Source organism: Globicephala melas, chromosome 7, assembly GCF_963455315.2.
Source record: "Globicephala melas chromosome 7, mGloMel1.2, whole genome shotgun sequence".
Classification (NCBI taxonomy): domain Eukaryota; kingdom Metazoa; phylum Chordata; class Mammalia; order Artiodactyla; family Delphinidae; genus Globicephala; species Globicephala melas.
The window spans coordinates 115,090,075-115,112,646 of record NC_083320.1 but is presented as its reverse complement, the minus strand read 5'-3'; the positions used below and the strand labels follow the sequence as shown (position 1 = coordinate 115,112,646).

The 22,572-nt window shown below is 48.8% G+C and overlaps 1 long non-coding RNA gene across 1 annotated transcript; it reads right to left on the bottom strand.

Moving 5' to 3' along the window:
• Positions 1-122: 122 nt before the first annotated feature.
• LOC132597578 (uncharacterized) lies at positions 123-19,507 on the bottom strand. The gene is made up of 8 exons (XR_009564483.1): positions 19,429-19,507; positions 16,343-16,488; positions 9,226-9,629; positions 7,172-7,357; positions 4,219-4,315; positions 3,420-3,629; positions 3,275-3,319; positions 123-2,609 (listed from the first exon to the last, which is right to left on the bottom strand). It is a non-coding gene; the product is annotated as an uncharacterized lncRNA (long non-coding RNA).
• Between the last annotated feature and the right edge of the window lie 3,065 nt (positions 19,508-22,572).

The window sequence follows — 22,572 nt, the reverse complement described above, 5'->3', positions numbered from 1 at the left end:
CAGGACGTTCCTTAGCAGGCCCGGGGGCGGGGGGGGGGGGTGCTGGGGTACTCAGGGATCCTGCCGGGAATTCGGTGCCAACGCGAAGCTCGTAGGTGTCCTGTAAAGCCGTTAAGATAACGGAGAGCGGCGGCTACGGCCTACTGGAAACTTCTGCACGCCTCCGCTTCTGCACGGCCTTACCTTGAAGCAAGTGATCACGCTGAGTGTCCCATTAGCGAAACAGCATGGTAGGATGGTGAATTTTTCCTTGAGCAGAGTGACTTCAGGTACAAGCTCCTCGAAGAATTGTAAGCAGAACGTTTTCCCATGGCAGCACAGACGACGGTCATGACGTAGACTTCCATGGCACGTTGGACTGGCCAGCAATGTGGTCCTGAGGCAGTTCGAGAATTCTGGAAATGTAGCTCTCCTTAAGGAACATTCAGTGTGTTGCCGAACACTCGGCATACACAGAGTGGCTCCGATGGGTTACGGCCCTTGCAGTTTCTTAGCATGCCCAGGGGGTCCTGGGGGTACTCACTGTTCCTGCCGGGAATAGGGTGCCCACGCGAAGCTCCTAGGTGCCCTGAAAAGCGTACTGCCGTTAAGATATTGCAGAGCAGCGGCTACGGGCTCATGGAAACTGCTGCACACCTCTGCTTTTGCACGGCAATTCAGGGACTTACCTCGAGACGAGTGCTCATGCTGAGTGTCTCGTTAGCGACACAGCATGGTTGGATGGTGAATTTCTCCTCGAGCAGAGTGACTACAGGTACGAGGTCCTCCAGGAATTGTAAGCGGAATGTTTGCCCATGGCAGGTCAGACGACAGCCTTAACGAAGACTTCCATGGCACGGCGGACAGGCCAGAAATGTGGTCCTGAGGATGTTCGAGGGATCTGGAAATGCAACTATACTTAAGGAACGTGCAGTGTGTGGCCCAGCACTCGCCCTACACAGAGGGCCTCCGAGGGACCGACCTATGGGCCTCGATGTTGCTCAGAAGTCCCACAGGGGTCTGGAGGTACTCAGTGATCCTGGAGGGAATTGACGCACACCCGAGGGGCTTAAGAGTCCTGAAAAGGGCACTTCCCTTAAAATGCGCAGAACAGCTACTAAGACCTCATGGAAACAGCTGCACGCCTCCCTTTCTGTACGGATATTCTGGGCATGTTCTCGAAGCAAGTGCTCACGTTGAGTTTCCCTTTAGCTGTAGAGCATGGCAGGCTGAGCCCCAACCAGGCCATGGAAGCACCTGGTTTAGCTACAGGAAACTCATTTTCTTCCCGGAGCCAGGCCTACAGTGGCTAGAGACCTGTCCACAGCAGCGAATTTCAGGGAGCTTCAAAGCAGCATGCATGGAGCTTTCAAAATGGGAAAGCAAGGCTACTTCCATTAGGCATCCATTTCCAAGGGCACACGCAACATACATCCCTGTGGTTTCTAACAAGTCAAAAGAGACACAGGGTACCCAGTTGTCCCTTCCCTGACTCAACTCCTCGAAGCAGGGTGTTCTGCATCTAGCAAAATGCCTCAACCAAGGTATGCCCTAGCTAGGCCTCGGGCCTGAGGCTCTTCAAAAGCCTGCAGTGTTACATGAAGAACCGGGCTTTAGTGGCAGTCGGAAAGCAAGCCGACTTTCTCCTGGTGGCAGGGTGACTTCAGGCAGGAGGTCCTAGATGGAATGCGAAGCCGAGGGTTTTTCTCAGTGCAGCTCAGACTAGGGCAATGAGTCAGATTTATCAGGCATGCTGCACATGCTTAAAGAGTGTTCTTGAAACTTTGGGAGTGCAGGGGATTGCAAGATGTCCCATGACGAAGTGCGGTGTGTTGCGCTACACTCAGCATAAACAGACAGGCTCCGAAGGGATATGCGCCAGGACGTTCCTTAGCAGGCCCAGGGGGGCCTGGGGTACTCAGGGAACCTGCCGGGAATTCGGTACCCACGCGGAGCTCCTAGGTGTCCTGAAAAGCCGTTCAGATAACGGAGAGCAGCGGCTACGGCCTCATGGAAACTTCTGCAGGCCTCTGCTTCCGCACGGCCATTCAGGGCCTTACCTTGAGGCAAGTGATCACGCTGAGTGTCCCGTTAGCGACACAGCATGGTAGGATAGTGAATTTTTCCTTGAGCAGAGTGACTTCAGGTACAAGCTCCTCGAAGAATTGTTAAGCAGAACGTTTTCCCATAGCAGCACAGACGACGATCATGACGTAGACTTCCACGGCACGTTGGACTGGCCAGCAATGTGGTCCTGAGGCAGTTTGAGAATTCTGGAAATGTAGCTCTCCTTAAGGAACATTCAGTGTGTTGCCGAACACTCGGCATACACAGAGGACCTCCGAGGCACCAACTTATGAGCCTCGATGTTGCTCAGCAGGGCGACAGGTGTTTGGAGTTACTCAGGGATCCTGGAAGGAAATGGTGCACACACGAGGGGCCTAGGACTCCTGAAAGGGGTACTTCCATTAAAGTACAGCAGAAAAGTGACTAAGAGCTCATGGAAATAGCTGCATGCCTCCCTTTCTGTACGGATACTCAGGGCCTGTCCTCGACGCAACTACTCACGTTCAGTTTCCCTTGACCTCTAGAGCATGGCAGGCTGAGCTCCACCTCGGCCATGGAAGCACCTGGTTTAGATAGAGGAAACTCATTTTCTTCCCTGAGCCAGGCCTACAGTGGCTAGAGGCCTGTCAATAGCAGTGAATTTCAGGTAGCTTCAAGACAGCATGCATGGAGCTTTCAAAATGGGAATGCAAGGATAGTTACATCAGGTCCCTATTACCAAGGGCACATGCAGCATACATCCCTTTAATTTCTAAGAAGTCAAAAGAGACACATGTTCCCACTGCTTAGTTCCCTGAATCAACTCTTCGAAACAGGGTGTTGTGCATCTAGCAAACTGCCTCAACCAAGGTATGCCCTAGCTAGGCCTCGGGCCTGTGGCTCTTCAAAAGCATGCAGCATTACACGAAGAACTGGGCTTTAGTGGCAGTCGGAATGCAAGCCGACTTTCTCCTGGTGGCAGGGTGACTTCAGGCAGGTGGTCCTAGGTGGAACTGGAAACTGAGGGTTTCTCTCAGTTTAGCTCAGACTAGGGCATTCTGTCAGAGTTAGCCGGCATGTTGGCGGTTGTAGAAAGGTGTTCGTGAATCTGTGGGAGTGCTGGGGATTTCAAGCTGTCCCGTGAAGGAGTGCACTGTGTTGCCCTATACTCGGCATACACAGAGTAGCTCGGGAGGGCTACAGGCCTGGCAGTTGCTTAGCAGGCCCACGGGGTCCTGGGAGTACTCACCGTTCCTGCCGGGAATAGGGTGCCTACGAGAGCCTCCTAGGTGTCCTGAAAAGCATACTGCCATTAAGATAATGCAGAGCAGCGGCTACAGCCTCATGGAAACTGCTGCATGCCTCTGCTACTTCAGGAAAATTCAGGGCCTTACCCTGAGGCAAGTTCTCACGCTGAGTGTCCCATTAGCGACACAGCATGGTAGGATGCTGAATTTCTCCTCGAGTAGAGTGACTTCAGGTACGAGATCCTCGAAGAATTCTAAGCAGACTGTTTTCCCACGGCAATTCATACGATGTCCATGACGAAGAATTCCATGGCACGTCGGACTGGCCAGAAATGTGGTCCTCAGGCTGTTCGAGGGCTGTGGAAATGTAGCTCTCCTTAACGAACATGCAGTGTGCTGCCAATCACTGGGCATACATAGAGGGCCTCCGAGGGACCGACCTATGGGCGTTGACGTTGCTCAGCAGGCCCACAGGGGCCTGGAGGTACTCAGTGATCCTGGAGGGAAATGATGCACACCCGAGGGGCCTAGAAGTCCTTAAAAGGGGACTTCCTTTAAACTACTGCAGAACATCGAGTAAGACCTCGTAGAAGCCGCCAAATGGCTCCCTCTCTGTATGGTACTCAGGGCCTTTCCTCGAGGCAACTACTCACATTCAGTTTCCCTTTATCTCTAGAGCATGGCAGGCTGAGCTCCACCCTGGCCATGGAAGGACTTGGTTTAGATAGGGGAAACTCATTTTCTTCCGAGAGTCAGGCCTACATTGGCTAGGGGCCTGTCAACAGCAGTGAATTTAAATTACCTTCAAGGCAGCATGAACGGAGCTTTCAAATTGGGAAAGCAAGGCTAGTTCGATCAGGCCCCCATTTCCAACGGCACAGGCAGCATACATCCCTGTGGTTTCTAACAAGTCAGAAGAGACTCAGGTTACCCAGTGGTTTCTTACCTGAATCGACTCCTCGAAGCAGGGTGTTCTTCAGAGCAAACTGCTTCAACCAAGGTAGACCCTGGCTAGGGCTCCGGGCCAGTGGCTCTTGAAAAGCCTGCAGTGTTTCACAAAGAACTGGTTTAAGTGGCAGTCAGAACGCAATCTGACTTTCTCCTGGAGGCAGGGTGACTTCAGGCAGGAGGTCCTAGATGGAATGCGAAGCCGAGGGTTTTTCTCAGTGCAGTTCAGATTAGGGCAATGAGTCAGACTTCCCCGGCACGTTGGACGTGCTAGAACGGGGTTTGAGAACCTGTGGGAGGATTTGGTAAAGCAAGCTGTCCCAAAAAACAGTGCAGTGTGTTGACCTACACGCAGCATACACAGAGTGACTCCGAAGGGCTATGGGTCTGGATGTTGCTTAGCAACTAGGACCCTATTGCTGATCCAACAAAGGCACTGATTCTGCTCCGACATCATGCCCTGACAGTGTCCCCAGCTAAGGGTCTGACGCTAGGCCTCACTCAGACCCTGTTGCTCTCCCTAAGGCAGGCACTGATGCTGTCCCTACCTGACGTCCTGACACTGGTCGTAAATAAGGCCCTAATACTGTCAGTAACTAAGGTCTTGACACTATCCCTAGGTCATTTCCTGACACGATCCCTAAACTGTACCCTAAGCATGTCCCTCACAACTGTCCTGTCTCTTAAGCTAACTGAAGACCTTATGCTGTGGCTAACTCAGGCCCTGAATTTAATCGCAAGGCCGTGATACTGTCCCTAAATATGGTCTAGATGCTCATTCTAAATCCGGCCCTGACATAGTGCCTAACTAAGGCATTATTGGTTCTGATGTATCAGCTATGACATTTTTTTCCAATGGACTGCACACACTTACTAAAGTAAAATAAAAACATTATTTTTAATTGATATAAATGAATGAATAACTGCAAGAGATAGATTTAAGAGTGGATTTGGACCTGGCAGTTCTGGTGGCTCACTCTCTTGCAGTGTGGTCTGGTCTCTCTCCAATCCTTTGTCCTGTAAATGCCTTTGGGTGGCCCCATTCACAGGAACAGTCTCTCTCACTGCATCTAGGGCTTCCAGAAACTGCAGGCGACGCTCACTCAATGTCCATTTTAACAGAAAAGAAGAGGTTCAGTTAAGGTCAGGTACTGTGGTCACCCATCCAGGGCTTTGGTTGTCCTCCCTTGATGGCAGGAAGCTCTTCCACTAGCTAAAGTAGCAACTTTGCTGTTGGTGGTAAACTCAAGATTCTTGCTTTGGGCATCACATCCGAGGCTGGCCCTGATTGCCTGTGTACCTCAAAAGGCACACAGACTTCATTTGTGTCCCAGGGAATTGGCAGCCCAAGAGTCACTCCTGCCCTCTGTCTATATTAATCACCCATCTCCACAGAACACATCTGCTCATTTTCCTGTCTCTGCTCTCTCCTTTACAGAGAACAGAAACCAAATGGTAGGTGGCTGTTACTCAATGGAGTAGTGTCTCAAGGATTATTCTCTACCGTGGAAGCCAGAGTAGGCTGGCTTTCCGGAGGGCACAGGCACTGGGTCCAGGATGCACATGGCTCCTGGAGACCACGCTGCCTCTGTGGGAAAACAACAGTTGGGAGGCCACTTGCTCCCATAACTTTGATTTTTCATGAGCATGAATGTCAAAGGTTTGCAACAACCCGAAGGCCAAAGGATTGCAGGGCCATGGTCTGCTGTATGCTGAGGGTGGACAGGGCCACACTCAATGTCTGGAGGCTTATTTCCTCTCAGAAGGCTGGGAGGCTATGAGGGAGGAGGCCCTTTTCTCAATCACATGGATGTAGGGAACTGAAACATCCCGAGGGGCCATCTATGCTGCCCAGGTAGCTGTTCAATTGCCCAGCAGCAAGGTCAGCTCAGTGATTGGCCATAGGGACTTGACAGGGCCCAAGCAGGCCTGAGCTGGAGGACCACAGATGCCTGCCTGGCTGGTCAGCGGTCAAGGGATATTCTGAGGTTTTATTACTTACTACTTCCCACTCAAATGGGACGAAGGATGCAGCCAGTCCTGAAGGGCACCGCCAGCCCTCAAGAAGGCAGCATATGGGGGCTGGCAGCGCTACAGCCTTGCATGCATGCCAACACGTCCCACTGAGCACACTGCGTGTCAGAGCTGGGCTGGAACCTGGGTCTAGCCCCACACTCCCCATGTTGGCGGCGGGGACCTTTCTGACTTCTGAGGCATCCCACAACCACAGACTGAGGTTAAGGTGGAGCTGAAACAGTCAGCAACCAGAGCAGACATTTCTTTCAACTTCTTTTGAGTCCAGGATGCAGAGAGGAAGCAGAGGTTGAGCAGAAAACCAACAGTCCAGCTTCACCCCACGTCACTTGCACCAGGAGAGTCCTGTCCATCGTGGAGGCTCAGATAGACGAGAGAGGGGAAGTCGAAGCCGGCCCATTAGATAGTAAACACTAGGTGTGTAAAGTATGAATACTTTCTGGTTTTCTTTTTATTTACAGGAAAGTTCATTTTTCAATCATTAAGATATGCTATTAGTAAAATAAATAGATTAAAATTGTGTATACCTTTTCAATCGCCCCTCACTAAATGTGAATTCTGTAGAAGGTACACATCCTCTGAAATCTCTTCTTACAGGAGTCACAGATTTAATTACTAAAAGCTGGCAGGAATCAACACAGGCGACTTTGCAGTTTTAGGATTGCCTGGGTCCGTGGCTTGCTGGGCTGCAGTTCCTACTTTCCACCTCTGTAAGATGCAGGCGGAGAAGCAACGGTGAGACCTGTCTCTCTATTAGCTGTTCAGCTAGGACTTTGAGGTACTTAACCTGTGCAGTATGTGGTAGCAGAAGCACGGATCACAGCAGGAACAGAGTACTTGGTCTCGGCCCTTAGATGACCCACAGTGGACATTAGATACTCAGCCAACAACCAGAAAAGAGAGTCCACACATCTTACCTCCCTTCTACGCACACGTGCCGCTCAGGAACACAGGACACAGAAACTGGGCAGATACAGGGTTTAAATGCAGAATCTCAGGGACTTCCCTGCTGGTCCAGCGGTGAAGACTCATGCTTCCACTGCAGGGGAGCAGGTTCAATTCTTGGTAGGGGAACTAAAATCCCACATGCTGCATGGCCCGGCCTAAATAAATACATACAGAAAAGCAGAATTTCAAGGTGCTGGCTGATGGGGGAGGCACAGAATAATTCATGTGCTCCTCCCCAGAGTGGTAGTGCCAGAGCCAGCCACAGTCGAGGATCCCTATGGGGGATTCGGGGTGGGAGGGGCAGCCGCAGGAGGAGGAGGGTTGGTGAGGAAGGGAAGGTTCCCAGGGCTCCGGCCAGCGAGGCTGCCTCACAAGGCAGGCCTGGGAGACACTGTGTGGACAGGACCACAGGCCCCTGAGGACCAGGGCTGAGCTGCTGTTGGGAACAAGGGGTCGGCACTGATACAGGGCTGGGAGGCTACAGGGTTTAGAGCGAGCCCTGGGCCCCTCTGAGGATGATGCAGGGGAGCGAGGCCCTGCAGAGAGCAGCTAGGAAAGGCTGCATGGATCCAAGCAGACGCCAGAACAAGATCGCGCCAGGGAACCATGTACAGGCGGTGGACGAGATTGGGTGACTGCTGGGCAGGTGGGGTGGGATGGCAGACAGGGGGCACATCACGGGGAGAGCCTAGGAGCAGCGATCTGGGGAGAGAAGAGGGAGGGCAGATACGATGAGATTGGCTGTATAGGTCAAGCCATAGTGACAAGTATCCTGATGGTCTGCCTGAGTGCACAGCTGTCCGCCCACTCTCACTGTGCACCCCAAGTTGGCTCTAGCCTCTTCTGTCAAGGCTGTCAGACTTCTGCCCCCCCAGGAGCTCATAAAAAGTGTAGCTAGTAGATCTCATTACAACCCCCAGGAACTGCACGATCATATGAGTTGCCACTGTGGGAACACAGGTGCTTCAGATCTATACTCCACACCAATTCCATTTACCAACTATAATTTCTGTCTGGAACTATTTTTCTTGGGGTGATTCCACTGTGTCTGTCCTTCAACCTTTAATTGTACATAATAACTTTTAACCAGTCTGTAGTTAAAGACTAAAGAATGAGTTTTCATTGAGAATTAGCCAGTGATTTAGGAAGTCCCTTGGGAATTTAAACATTGGTGGGTGTTCCTAGCTGCAAGCAGTTCCTCTACAGGCCTAAACGCCTTCTGCCACAGAGTAACGGCCACGTTACATGGTTAGCTAATGATATCAGGCAGAATCCGCTTTCACAGAACAACTTGCATCTGGAATGTCCCCCAAACCCCAGGCCCACCTTGTCCCAGGCCCTGTCCCCACCAAGACTGTGGGCACATGGAGAGAGAAAGGTTTGCCCTGCCCGTCCTGTTCTAGGACAACGGGTCCAGGATCCATTCCTCTACCTGTCAGCCAGCCAGGCGTCCCCAGAGGAAATTTACATCTAGTGGAAGGGACAGAGAGACAGAAAATAACAGTGTGGTGTGACAAGTGCTATGACACGGGACATTCAGGTGAACAACTAGGCCAAGAGGGGGACCAAGGGGCTGTGGTGGGCAGGCCAGACAAGGGTGTGGGGTGGGGAGCGTCCCCAAGGAAAGACGCTGTTTCCTTGAACAGCTACAGCTGTTGGTTTGGCCGGCAGTCACCAGACCTGAAAAGAAACAGCAGGGGACGTGGAGGGGAAGAACAGGCACCATGAAAAAGCAACTGCTGCCACAGCTGAGGAAATCAAGCTGTCCCAAAAAAGAGTGCAGTGTGCTGCCCTACACGTGACATACACAGAGTGACTCAGAAGGGTTACGGGCCTGGATGTTGCTTAGCAGGCCCAGGGGAGCCTGAGGGTACGCAGTGTTCTTGCAGGGAATACGGTGCCCACGCGAGGCTCCTAGGTGTCCTGAAAAGCGTACTGCCGTTAAGATAATGCAGAGCAGCGGCTATGGCCTCATGGAATCTGCTGCGTGCCTGAGCTTCTGCACGGCAATTCAGGGCCTTACCTTGAGGCAAGTGCTCACGCTGAGTGTCCCGTTATTGATACAGCATGGTAGGAGGCTGACTCTCTTCTCGAGCAGAGTGACTTCAGGTATGAGATCCTCGAAAATGTTGAGCAGAGTGTTTTCCCATGGCAGCTCAGATGGTGACAATGACAAATACTTCCATGGCATATCGGACTGGCCAGAAATGTGGTACTGAGGCAGTTCGAGGGCTATGGAATTGCAGCTCTCCTTAACGAACGTGCAGTGTGTTGCCCATCACTCGGCATACACACAGGGCCTAGGAGGGACCGACCTATGGGCCTCGATGTTGCTCAGCAGGCCCAGAGGGGTCTGGAGGTACTCAGTGATCCTGGAGGGAAATGATGCACACCGGAGGGGCCTAGGATTCCTGAAAATGGTACTTCCTGTAAAATAGAGCAGAACAGTAAGACCTCATGGAAGCCGCTAAATGCCTCCCTTTCTCCTCGGTACTCAGGGCCTTTCCTCGAGGCAAGTACTCACGTTGCGTTTCCCTTTATCTCTAGAGCATGGCCGGCTGAGTTCCACCCCAGCCATGGAAGAACCTGGTTGAGATAGAGGAAATTCATTTTCGTCCCAGAGTCAGGCCTACATTGGCTACGGGCCTGTCAACAGCAGTGAATTTTAGGTAGCTTCAAGGTATCATGCATGGAGCTTTCAAAATGGAAAAGCAAGGCTAGTTCCATCAGGCCCACATTTCATGGGTACAAGCAGCATACATCCCTGTGGTTTCTAACAAGTTGAAAGAGACACAGATTACACACTGCTTCCTTCCCTGATTCAACTTCTCCAAGCAAGGTGTTCTGCATCTAGTGAACTACGTCATCCAAGGAACCCCCTAGGTGGAACTCTGGGCTTGTGGCTCTTTAAAAGCCTGCAGTGTTACACAAAGAACTGGGCTTTAGTTCAAGTAGTAACGCATGCCGACTTTATCCTGGAAGCAGTGTGAATTCAGGTAGGAGGTCCTAGATGGAATGCGAAGCCAAGGGTTTTTCTCAGTGCAGCTCAGATTAGGGCAATGAGTCAGACTTACCAGGCATGTTGGACGTGCTAGAACTGTTTACCTGAACCTGTGGGAGTACTGGGGAAATCAAGCTGTCCCAAAAAAGAGGGCACTGTGTTGCCCTAAACTCAGCATACACAGAGTGACTCCGAAGGGCTACGAGCCTGGAAGTTGCTTAGCAGGCCCAGAGGGGCTGGTGGTACTCACTGTTCCTGCCGGGAACAGGGTGGCCACGCGAGGCTCCTAGGTGTCCTGAAAAGCGTACTGCAGTTAAGATAATGCAGCGCAGCGGCTACGGCCTTATGGAAACTGCTGCACACCTCCACTACTGCCTGGCGATTCAGGGCCTCACCTCGAGGCAAGTGCTCTTGTTTAATGTCCCATTAGTGACACAGCATGGTAGGATGCTGACTTCCTATCTGAGTATAGTGACCTCAGGTACGAGGTCCTTGAAAAGTTCTAAGCAGAGTGATTTCTCATGGCAGCTCAGACGAGAGCCATGATAAAGACTTCCATGGCACCGTGGACTGGCTATAAATGTGGTCCTGATGCTGTTCGAGTGCTCTGGCAATGTAGCTTTCCTTAAGTAATGATCAATGTGTTGCCCATCACTCGTCAAACACAGAGGACCTCCAAGGGACCAATGGGCCTCGATTTTGGTCAGCAGGCCCACGAGGTCTGGAGGTACTCAGTGATCTTGGAGAGAAAATGATGCACACCCAAGGGGCCTAGGAGTCCTGAAAGGGCACTTCTTTAAAATAAGGCAGAACCCCGATGAAAACCTCATGGAAACAGCCGCATGCCTCACCTACCGCATGTCTACTCAGGGCCTTACCTCGAGGCAAGTACTCAAGTTGAGTTTCTATTTAGCTCTAGAGCATGGCAGCCTGAGCCCCACCCAAGCACTGGAAGAACTCTGTTTAGCTAGAGGAAACTCACTTTCTTTGCAGAGCCATGCCTACAGCGGCTAGAGTTCTGTCAACAGCAGTGAATTTCACGTAGCTTCAAGGCAACATGAAGGGAGCTTTCAAAATGGAAAAGCAAGGCTAGTTCCATCAGGCCCCCATTTCCATGGGCACACGCAGCATACATCCCTGTGCTTTCTAACAAGTCAAAAGAGACACAGATTACACACTGGTTTCTTCCCTGAATCAAAATCTCCAAGCAAGGTGTTCTGCATCTAGTGAACTACGTCAACTAAGGAACGCCCTAGGTAGGAATTCGGGCCTGTGCCTCTTCAAAAGCCTGCAGTGTTACTCAAAGAATTGATCTTTAGTTGCAGTAGGAACGCAAGCCGACTTATTCTTTGAGGCAGGGTGACTTCAGGTAGGAGGTCTTAGATGCAATGCGAAGCCAAGTGTTTTTCTCAGTGCAGCTTAGACTAGGGCAATGAGTCAGACTTCCACGGCATGTTGCACGTGCTAGAAAGGTGTTCATCAACTTGTGGGAGTACTGGGTAAATCAAGCTGTCCCAAAAAACAGTGCAGTGTGCTGCCCTACACGCGGCATACACAGAGTGACTCCGAAGGGCTGCAAGCCTGGATGTTGCTTAGCAACTAAGAACCTATTGCTGACACAACAAAGGCCCTGATGCAGCTCCTACATCATGCCCTGACAGTGTGCCCAGCTAAGGGCATGATGGTAGGCCTCAATCTGTCCCTGTCGCTCTCACTAACTCAAGCACTGACGCTATCCCTACCTGAAGCCCTGATCTTGGTCCTAAATAAGGCCCTGATACACTTAGTGCCTAAGGTCTTGACACTTACCCTAGGTCATTTCCTGACACGATCCCTGAACTTTACCCTAACCCTGTCCCTAGCAACTGTCCTGCCTCTTATGCTAACTGAAGCCCTTATACTGTGAATACCTCAGGCCCTGAATTTGGTCCCAAGTCCGTGACACTGTCACCAAGGCCTAGAAGGTCGTCCTAAATCTGGCCCAAACCTGTCCATAACTAATGCCTTAACAACATTCCTAACTCAGTCCCTGACACGGAAACTAACAGAGGCCCAGATGCTAGTCCTAACGTAGGCCCTGACACTGTGTCTAACTAAGGCCCTGCTGTCAAATATCTAAAGTCCTGACATTACCCTGAGCTAATATCCTGAGCCATGTCTTGCCAAGGTCCTGAAACTGTCCCAAAGTAAGCCCTGACTCTGTCCCTAAGTGAGGCCCTGTGGCTGTCCCTATCAGAGGACCTGAGAATGTCTTTAACGAAGACCCTAAGGCTGATCCTACAGAGGCCCTTATACAACTCCTATGTCATGCCCTGACACTGTCCCTCACTCAGGCCCTAACGATAGGCCTCACTTAGGCCCTGTTGCCGTACCTTCGTTAGGCTCTGACGCTATCCCTACATCAAGCCCTGACACTGGTCCTGATTAAGGCCCTGACACTGGTCCTAACTAAGGCCCTGATGCTCTCAATAACTAAGGTCTTCATGCTATCCCTAGCTCATTTCTTGACACTATCCCTGGCCTGGAACCTGACTCTGTACCGAGCTAATTTCCTGCCTCTTATCCTCACAGAAGCCCTAATGCTCTCCGTAACTAAGGCCCAGACTAGTCCTAACTAGGGCCCTGACACTGTTTCTAACTATGGCCCGGAATCTGTCCCTAATATAGGTCCTGCTGCCGGAAATAACTAAAATCCAGACACTATCATGAGTTCAGAATCTGACCCAATTCTAATCAAGGTCCTGACACTATCCCTAAGAAAGCCCTCTCTCTGTCCCTAAGTGAAGGCCTGAGGCTGTGCCTAACTTAGGCCCTGAAGCTTTCCCTAACTGAGGCCTTAACGCTGTGACCACCTCAGGCCCTGATCATGTCTTTAACTAAGACCCTATTGCTGACCCAACAAAGGCCCTGATGCAGCTCCTACATCATGCCCTGACAGTGTCCCCAGCTAAGGGCATGACGCTAGGCCTCACTCAGGCCCTGTGGCTCTCTCTAAGTCAGGCTCTGACGCTGTCCTTACCTGAAGCCCTGACAGTGGTTCTAATTAAGGCCCTGATACTCTCAGTGACTAAGGTCTTGACACTACCCCTAGGTCATTTCCTGACACGATCCCTAAACTTTACCCTAAGCCTGTCCCTAGCAACTGTTCTGCCTCTTATGCTAACTGAAGTCCTTATGCTGTGAATACCTCAGGCCCTGAATTTTGTCCCAAGACCGTGACACTGTCCCTAACTAAGGCTTAGATGCTCATCCTAAATCCGGCCCTGACACTGTCCCTATGGCCCTAAAACTCTTGCTAACTCAGGCCCTGGCACGGTACCTAACACAGACCCAGATGCTAGTCCTATCTACGGCCTTGACACTGTCCCTAACTTAGGTCCTGCTGCTGTCAACATTTAAAGTCCTGACAGTATCCTGAGCTTATTATATCCTGGCCCATGTTTTATTAAGGTCCTGAAACTGTCCCAAAGTAAGCCTTGACGCTGTCCCTACGTGAGGCTGTGAGGCTGTCTCTCACAGAGGTCCTGATAATGTCTTTAACAAACCCCTTATGCTGTTCCTACCGAGGCCCTAATGCTTTTCCTAAGTCATGCCCTGACACTGTCCCCAGCTAAGCCTCTGACTCCAGGCCTCACTCAGTCCCTGTCGCTCTCCCTAAGTCAGGCTCTGACGCTGTCCCTACCTGAAGCCCTGACACTGGTTCTAAATTAGGCACTGATGCTTTAAGTAGCTATGGTCTTGACACTATCCCTACGTCATTTCCTGACGCTATTCCTAGACCTTAACCTAACCTTGTCTAACTAATGTCGAGTCTCTTATGCTAACTAAATCCCTGATGCTGTCCCTAACTAAGACCCTGAATTTAGTCCCGAGGCCATGAACCTGTCTCTAACTGAGGCCTGGAGGCTGTCCTTAACAAAGGCCCTCAACTTATCTTTAACTGAGGCCCTGACACTCTCCCTAATTAAGGACTGAGGCTGTCCCTGACTAAGGCCCTGAGTCTGTCTTTAACTACTGGCTTCACTCTTTCCCTAACAAAGGTCCTGACACATTCCCTAACTAAGACTCTGACACAGTCCCAAATAACTTGAGCTGTCCCTCATTAATGCCATGATGCGGCCCATAAATGATGTACTGAGCCGGCATGAAGGTCCAGACGACGTCACTAATGACCCAAAATGTCTCTTACTAAGGCCCTCAAATTACCACTAACTGAGGCCCTCAAGATGTCCATAACTAAGGCCCTGACACTATCTCTAACTAAGACCCTCAAGTTATCTTTAACTGAGGCCATGACAGTGTCCCTAACAAAGAACCTGACACTGTCTCTAACTAAGGCCCTGAGTCTGTCTTTACCGAACGGCCTCACTCTTTCCCCAACTACTCCCTGACGCTGCCCCTACCCAAGGCCCTGACGGCGTGCCTAATTGCCTGAGCTGTCTTTCACTAATACCCTGACCCTGTCCATAACCAACGCACTGATGATGTCCCTAACAAACAGCCTGAAGTGTCTCTTACTAAGGCCCTCAAGTTTTTCTCTGAGGCTCTGACACTCTCCCTAATTAAGGCCTTGACACAGTCTGTAAGTAATGGCCTGATGCAGCTCCTACCTGAGATGCTGATGCTCTCACTGAGACCTTGAAGTCTCTACCTGAGAAGCTGACATTGTCTGTAACTAACTTCCTGGCTTTTTCCTTAACTAACATCCTAATTTTGTCCCTAAATAACGCCCTGACACTGGTCCTAACTACGGCCCTGATGCTGACCCTATCTAAGGCCCTGACGATGTCCCTAATAGACTTAGATGTCCCTCACTGTTGGCCTGACCCTGTCCATCACCAAGGCCCTGACCCTCTTCCTAACTAAGGCTGTGATGATGTCTCTACCTGAGGCACTGTCACTGTCTATAATAACGGCCAACTCTTTCCCTAACACCCTGATGCTGTCCCTAATAGCCTCATGTATCTCTCAATAACGCCCTGATCCTGTCCATAACTAAGGCCGTGATGCTCTCTCGATGTAAGACACTGACACTATCTATAATAATGGCCTGACTCTTTCCCTAACTAATACCCTGATGCTATCGCTAATTGAGGCCCTGAAGATGTCCCTAATACGCTTAGGTGTTCCTCTGTATCACCCTGATCCTGTCCATAACTAAGGCCCTGAATATGTCCCTAGGTAAGTCTCTGACGCTGTCCCTAACTAAGGCCCTGATGCTGTCTCTACCACAGAATCTGAAATTCTAATGGCCTGACTCTCCCTAACTAACATCCTGATGCTGCCCCTAAGTGAGGCCTCGACACTCTTCTTAAGTAAGGACTTGCCGCTGTCCCTACCTAAAACCCTGACACTGTCTGTAACTAATGACCTGACTCTTTCCCTAACTAACACCCTAGTTTTGGCCCTAACTAACGCCCTGACACTGGTTCTAATTATGGCCATGATGCTGGCTCTAAGGCCCTGAAGATATCCCTAAGTAACATCCCGAACTGTGTCTAACTAAGGCTCTCACGTTATCTCTAAGAGAAGCACTGACACTGTTCCTAACTTAGGCCCTGATGCTGTCCCTTACAGTCTAAGCTGTCACTAAATAATGCCCGGATCTTGTCCATAAGTAAGGCCCTGAATATGTCCCTAAGTGCATCTCTGACGATGTCCTTAACAGCCTAAACTCTCTTCAAGTTATCTCTGAGGCTCTGACACTGGCCCGTCCTCACCCCGGGGTTGTCCAAGGCTGCTGGGCAGTTTTCTCTTGTCCGCATCTCTAGCCAGCTGCCTGCCATCGGACACTCTAAGATTCTGCGATACAGTGGTCCCACGTGGGATGTGCCTGTGTAGGCTCACCTGCGGGAGGAGAGTCATGGCCACTCCGCCCTCCAGGGGACTGTGGCTCAGGGTAGGAGCCTCTCAGCCAGTGTCTGGACACGGGGCTCTGTGTCCTTGTTTGTTGTAAATCCCTTGGAGTTACCTCTAACATTTTTGAATGGATATCCCCCCCTCTGCATATTTATAATATAAATTATTTACCACATTAAAATCCAGGAATGATATTCTTAGAATGAGCAGGAGAACACTGGATGCCCCCACAATGATCTATTACTTGGAGGATTTAAAATTCTAATGAGAAAACACTCACTCTCCTCACCCTCTTGGGCGTCAGCACAAGGCAGGAATCAGCTGCATGTTTTATTTATCCCTCTGATTTTCCAGAACCTTTCCTTCCAGGAGAAATCTCTGGGCTCTGCGGGAGCTGTGAGTGGTGGCCATCAGGTAAATCTGAGACTGAAAAGCAAGAGGAAGAGAGACAGAGGAGGAGATGAGAAGCGGTGACGGGGAGAAGCAGGGGCGTCCACGTTCAATCGCAGGCTGAGAGTCTGGGTTAGTCTCCAGCGAAGCTAAGGACCACCAGGGTCTGGCCCAACTGGCCTTGTCACCTGGTGTGGGGACTGGGGACAGCCAAACCCCGATGGCCACTCTCAGAGAAATCAGGGAGGTGGGAGGGCACCCCTGAGAGCCAGATGGAAAATGGTCATGCTGTGAAATAATAAGATGCCCTTTCCGAAAAGTGAAGACTGTTCTCTTGGTTCTCAAAGACTTGCAAATACTCTGGGTCCTTCTGGAGGCATGCTGAAGCCTTCAGCTTTTGAGGGCAGTAATGGGAGTGCATCTGGGCTCAAAACCATCCAGTACTCACTCCCTGAGGGTGCTGAGGATGACCCGTGTCCACCCCTCGGGTGCTGTGGGGCCTGAAATCCCCTGATCACCGAGGACGGGAGGGGCCGCACAGACACTCCCCTGGACCACCGGGGGCTTGGCTGCTGGGCTACAGTCCTTTATCAGATACATGGTTTGCAAACATCTTGGGCCATTTTGGATGGTGGATTATCTTATTCCTTGCTCCTTTTATACACAACTGTTTTTCATCTTGAGGAAGTCTAATTCATCTATTTTGTCTTTTGTTGCTTCTGCTTTTGGCAGATCTAAGAAGTCATGACCAAATCCAAGGTCATGAAGATTTACTCGCATGTTTTCTTCGAGTTTTATAATTTTGGTTCTTGCATCTGGGCCTTTGGTCCATTTTGCGTTGATTCTTTATATGGGGTCGGGGGGAGGTAAGGGTCCTACTTTACTCTTCTGCATGTGGGTATCCAGTTGTTCCAGAACCTGTGCTCACTGTTTGGGAGAAAATACCTGCAAATGACGTGACCAACAAGGGCTTAATTCTAAAATATACAAACACCTCATACAACTCAAAAAAGAAAAAAAAGAAAAAAATAGGCAGAAGGTCTAAATAAACATTTCTCCACATACAGATAGCCAATAGGCACCTGAGAAGACGTTCCACGTCGCTAATTATTAGATAATGCAAATCAAAACTACAGTGAGTTATCACCTCGTAGTGGTCAGAATGGCCATCATTAAAATGTCTAGAGATAAATGCTGGAAGGGGTGTGGAGAAAAGGGAACCCTCCTACACTACAAGTGGGGATGTAAATTGATGCAGCCACTATGGAAAACAGTATGGAGGTTCCTCAAAAACTGAAAATAGAATTACCATATGAACCAGCAATCCCACTCCTGGGCACACATCCAGACAAAACTATAATTCGAAAAGATACATGCACCCCAGCATTCACAGCAGCACTCTTCACAACAGCCAAGACACGGAAGCAACCTGAATGTCCCTCAACAGATGAATGTATATCGAAGATGTGGTACATATATACAATGGAATATTACTCAGCCATAAAACAGAATGAAATAATGCCATCTGCAGCTACATGGATGGACCTAGAGATTTTCATAAAAAGTGAAGTAAGTCAGACAGAGAACAACAAACACCATATGATATCACTTATATGTGGATTATAAAATGAGACCCAAATGAACCTATCTACAGAACAAAAACACACTCACAAATATAGAAAACAGACTTGTGGTTGTCAAGGGGCAGACAGGGGAGAGGGATGGATTGGGAGTTTGGGATTACTAGATGCAAATTATTATATATAGACAAGGTCTTCCTGTACAGCACAGGGAACTGTATTCAATACCCTGTAATTAACCATAATGGAAAAGAATATGAAAAATATGTATATATAGGTATGTTTGTATATATGAATCACTTTACTGTACAGTAGAAATTAACACAACACTGTACGTCAACTATACTTTAATATCAATTAGTTTGAAGGCACTTTTATAAATTAGGTCTTATTTCTCTTGTCCTTTCATCCTGGGACAAATGTATAACAGAAACTACCCTGGATTACTCCGGGATGAAATCGTATCACACAGAACTTTAATTGTTGAACAAACCATGAATACGAGTTACTCCATGGGATGTCCTGACCCAATATGAAGTTTGTAAACCTTGTATCAAGCCTGCAGAATCCACTAAATTTGGAAATTCAAACCGAAATGAAGCCACCTATCCCATGACTTCTCCACAACTAGTTATACAACATCAATTGGAAACCATATACAATCAAATGAATGTAGACAAACACTATAGCCTTCCTTTTTTTGCCTTTTAGATGAAGACGGTACTTAAGGTGATGTCTTGGGCCATTTCACGGTGTTACTCAATTTCCTGGGTATCTGCCATGCACACAGGAGGTACACGTTAGTTAACTTGTTTGTGCAACTATATGAAGGTAGTTAATACCACAAAACTGTATACGTAAAGTGAATTAAATGCTAAAGTCGTGTTGTGTATTTTTAATGACAATGAAAAAAAAAGTGTAGCGCTGATATTTGTTACAAAAATGAACATTAAAAACATTCTTAGTGAAAAAAAGCCATATAGAAAAGGCCACCTAGATCCCATACTCATCTTGTCTGCTTCAAATCCATCAAGGTTGTCCAAATGAGGGAGAAACTCAGGAATGGTTCCAGAAAAAGAAAACTGGATCAGGATGGAAAAAGACATTTTCATACAGTTGGGACAGCAGGTGAAAGTTGAAGTGGGGCTGAGTATTAAATTATAATGTGGACATCAGGATTTCTTCATTTAGGGGTTATGTGCTGGTTCCTTGGGCAAAACACACTGAGCATTTTGTGTGAAGTGGCAAACGTGAGTACTTTTTGCCATTACTGCAACTTTTCGGTACATTTTAAATTACTGGAAAGTAAATTACTTTTCTAGACAACCATGTCAGTATCATGCCAGAAAATCAGACAAGACGGACATCAAATTTTGTTACAGAGCCTATGACTTACCCAGACCACGTTCAACCAAAGTTGTGATACTTATTTCCCTTGTAGGAGTCCGCACGGTATGAAGAGGCACTGTGGGAAGAGTATATTAGTAGCTACCATCTCTTGGGTCCTGTGGATTACCTGGGGTGCAGTAGAAACTGTGAGATTTTAGTATTGCAATTTTTCACATTACTTCAAATAATATGCTAAAAAATAAATTCAGTAAAGTTGCAAAATATGGAATCAATATACACAAATCAGTTTTGTTTCTATACACTAATAATGAACCACCAGCAAGAAAAATTAAGAAAACAATCCCATTAACAATTCCATCGAAAAGAACAAACTATTTAGCAATAAATTTAACCAAGGACATGAAAGACCTATACTCAGAAAACTATAAAGCATTGATAAAGAAACTGAAGACACAATAGAAAACAATATTCCATGCTCATGCATCAGAAAAATTACTATTATTAAAATGTTTGGGAGAGGGGGAAGATGGCGGAAGAGAAAGACGCGGAGATCACCTTCCTCCCCACAGATACACCAGAAATACATCTACACGTGGAACAACTGATACAGAACACATACTGAACACTGACAGAAGACCTCAGACCTCCCAAAAGGCAAGAAACTCCTCACATACCTGGGTGAGACAAAAAAAAATAAATAAACAGAGACAAAAGAATAGGGACGGGCCCTGCACCAGTGGGAGGGAGCTGTGAAGGAGGAAAGGTTTCCACACACTAGGAAGCCCCTTCGTGGGTGGAGACTGCGGGTGGTGGAGCGGGAAAGCTTCGGGGCTGCGGAGGAGAGTGCAGCCACAGGGGTGTGGAAGGCAAAGCGGAGAGATTCCCGCACAGAGGATCGGTGCCGACCGGCACTCACCAGCCCGAGAGGCTTGTCTGCTCCCCAGCCTGGGCGGGCAGGGCTGGGAGCGGAGGCTTGGGCTTCGATCGGAGCACAGGGAGAGGACTGGGGTTGGCAGCATGACCATAGCCTGCAGACGACTAGTGCTCCACGGCTACTCGGGAGTCCGGGGAAAACACTGGACCTGTCGAAGAGGCAAGAGACTTTTTCTTTGCTCTTTGTTCCCTGATGCGTGAGGAGAGGGGATTCAGAGCGCTGCTTAAAGGAGCTCCAGAGACATGCGGGAGCCGCGGCTAACAGCGCGGACCCCAGAGACGGGCATGAAACTCTAAGGCTGCTGCTGCTGCCACCAAGAAGCCTGTGTGCGAGCACAGGTCACTATCCACACCCCCCTTCCGGGGAGCCTGTGCAGCCCGCCACTGCCAGGGTCTCGGGATCCAGGGACAACTTCCCAGGGAGTACGCATGGCGCTCCTCAGGCTGGTGCAACGTCATGGCGGCCTCTGCCGCCGCAGGCCCGCCCTGCACTCCATGCCCCTCTCTCCCCCACGGCCTGAGTAAACCTAGCCCCCCAGTCAGCGGCTCCTTTAACCCCGTCCTGTCTGAGCGAAGAACAGACACCCTCCGGCGACCTACACGCAGAGGCGGGCAAAATCCAAAGCTGAGCCCCAGGAGCTGTGTGAACAAAGAAGAGAAAGGGAAATCTCTCCCAGCAGCCTCAGAAGCAGCAGATTAAAGCTCCACGATCAACTTGATGTCCCCTGCATCTGTGGAATACCTGAATAGACAACTAATCATCCCAAATTGAGGAGGTGGACTTTGAGAGCGAGATTTATGAATTTTTCCCCTTTTCCTCTTTTTGTGTGTATGTGTATGCTTCTGTGTGAGATTTTGTCTGTATAGCTTTGCTTTCACCATTTGCCCTAGGGTTCTATCTGTCCTGTTTGTTTGTTTTCTCTACTTTCTCAAAACTTTTTTCTTAATAATTATTTTTTATTTTAATAACTATTTTATTTTACCTTACTTTATTTTCTATTGCCCTCTTTCATTCTTTTTTTCTACATTTTCTCCCTTTTATTCTGAGTCGTGTGGATGAAAGGCTCTTGGTGCTCCAGCCAGGAGTCAGTGATGTGCCTCTGAGGTGGGAGAGCCAACTTTAGGACACTGGTCCATAAGAGACCTCCCAGCTCCATGTAATATCAAACCGCGAAAATCTCCCAGAGATCTCCATCTCAACACCAACACCCAGCTTCACTCAGTGACCAGCAAGCTACAGTGCTGGACACCCTATGCTAAACAACTAGCAAGACAGGAACACAACCCCACCCATTAGCAGAGAGGCTGCCTAAAATCATAATAAGTCCACAGACACCCCAAAACACACCACCAGACGTGGACCTGCCCACAAGAAAGACAAGATCCTGCCTCATCCACCAGAACACAGGCACTAGTCCCCTCCACCAGGAAGCCTACACAACCCACTGAAACAACTTTAGCCACTGGGGACAGACACCAAAACCAACTGGAACTACGAACCCGCAGGCTGCAAAATGGAGACCCCAAACACAGTAAGATAAGCAAAATGAGAAGACAGAAAAACACACAGCAGGTGAAGGAGCAAAATAAAAACCCACCAGACCTAACAAATGAAGAGGAAATAGGCAGTCTACCTGAAAAAGAATTCAGAATAACGATAGTAAAGATGATCCAAAATCTTGGAAACAGAATAGAGAAAATGCAAGAAACATTTAACAAGGACCTAGAAGAACTAAAGAGGAAACAAGCAACAATGAACCACACAATAAATGAAATTAAAAATACTCTAGAATAATAGCAGAATAATAATAATAATAATAGCAGAATAACTGAGGCAGAAGAACGGAGAAGTGACCTGGAAGATAAAATATGGAAATAACTACTGCAGAGCAGAATAAAGAAAAAAGAATGAAAAGAAATGAGGACAGTCACAGAGACCTCTGGGACAACATTAAATGCACCAACATTTGAATTACAGGGGTTCCAGAAGAAGAAGAGAAAAAAGAAAGGGACTGAGAAAATATTTGAAGAGATTAATGTTCAAAACTTCCCTAATATAGGAAAGGAAATAGTTAATCAAGTCCAGGAAGCACAGAGAGTCCCATACAGGATAAATCCAAGGAGAAACACACCAAGACACATAATAATCAAACTGTCAAAAATTAAATACAAAGAAAACATATTAAAAGCAGCAAGGGAAAAACAACAAATAACACACAAGGGAATCCCCATAAGGTTAACAGCTGATCTTTCAGCA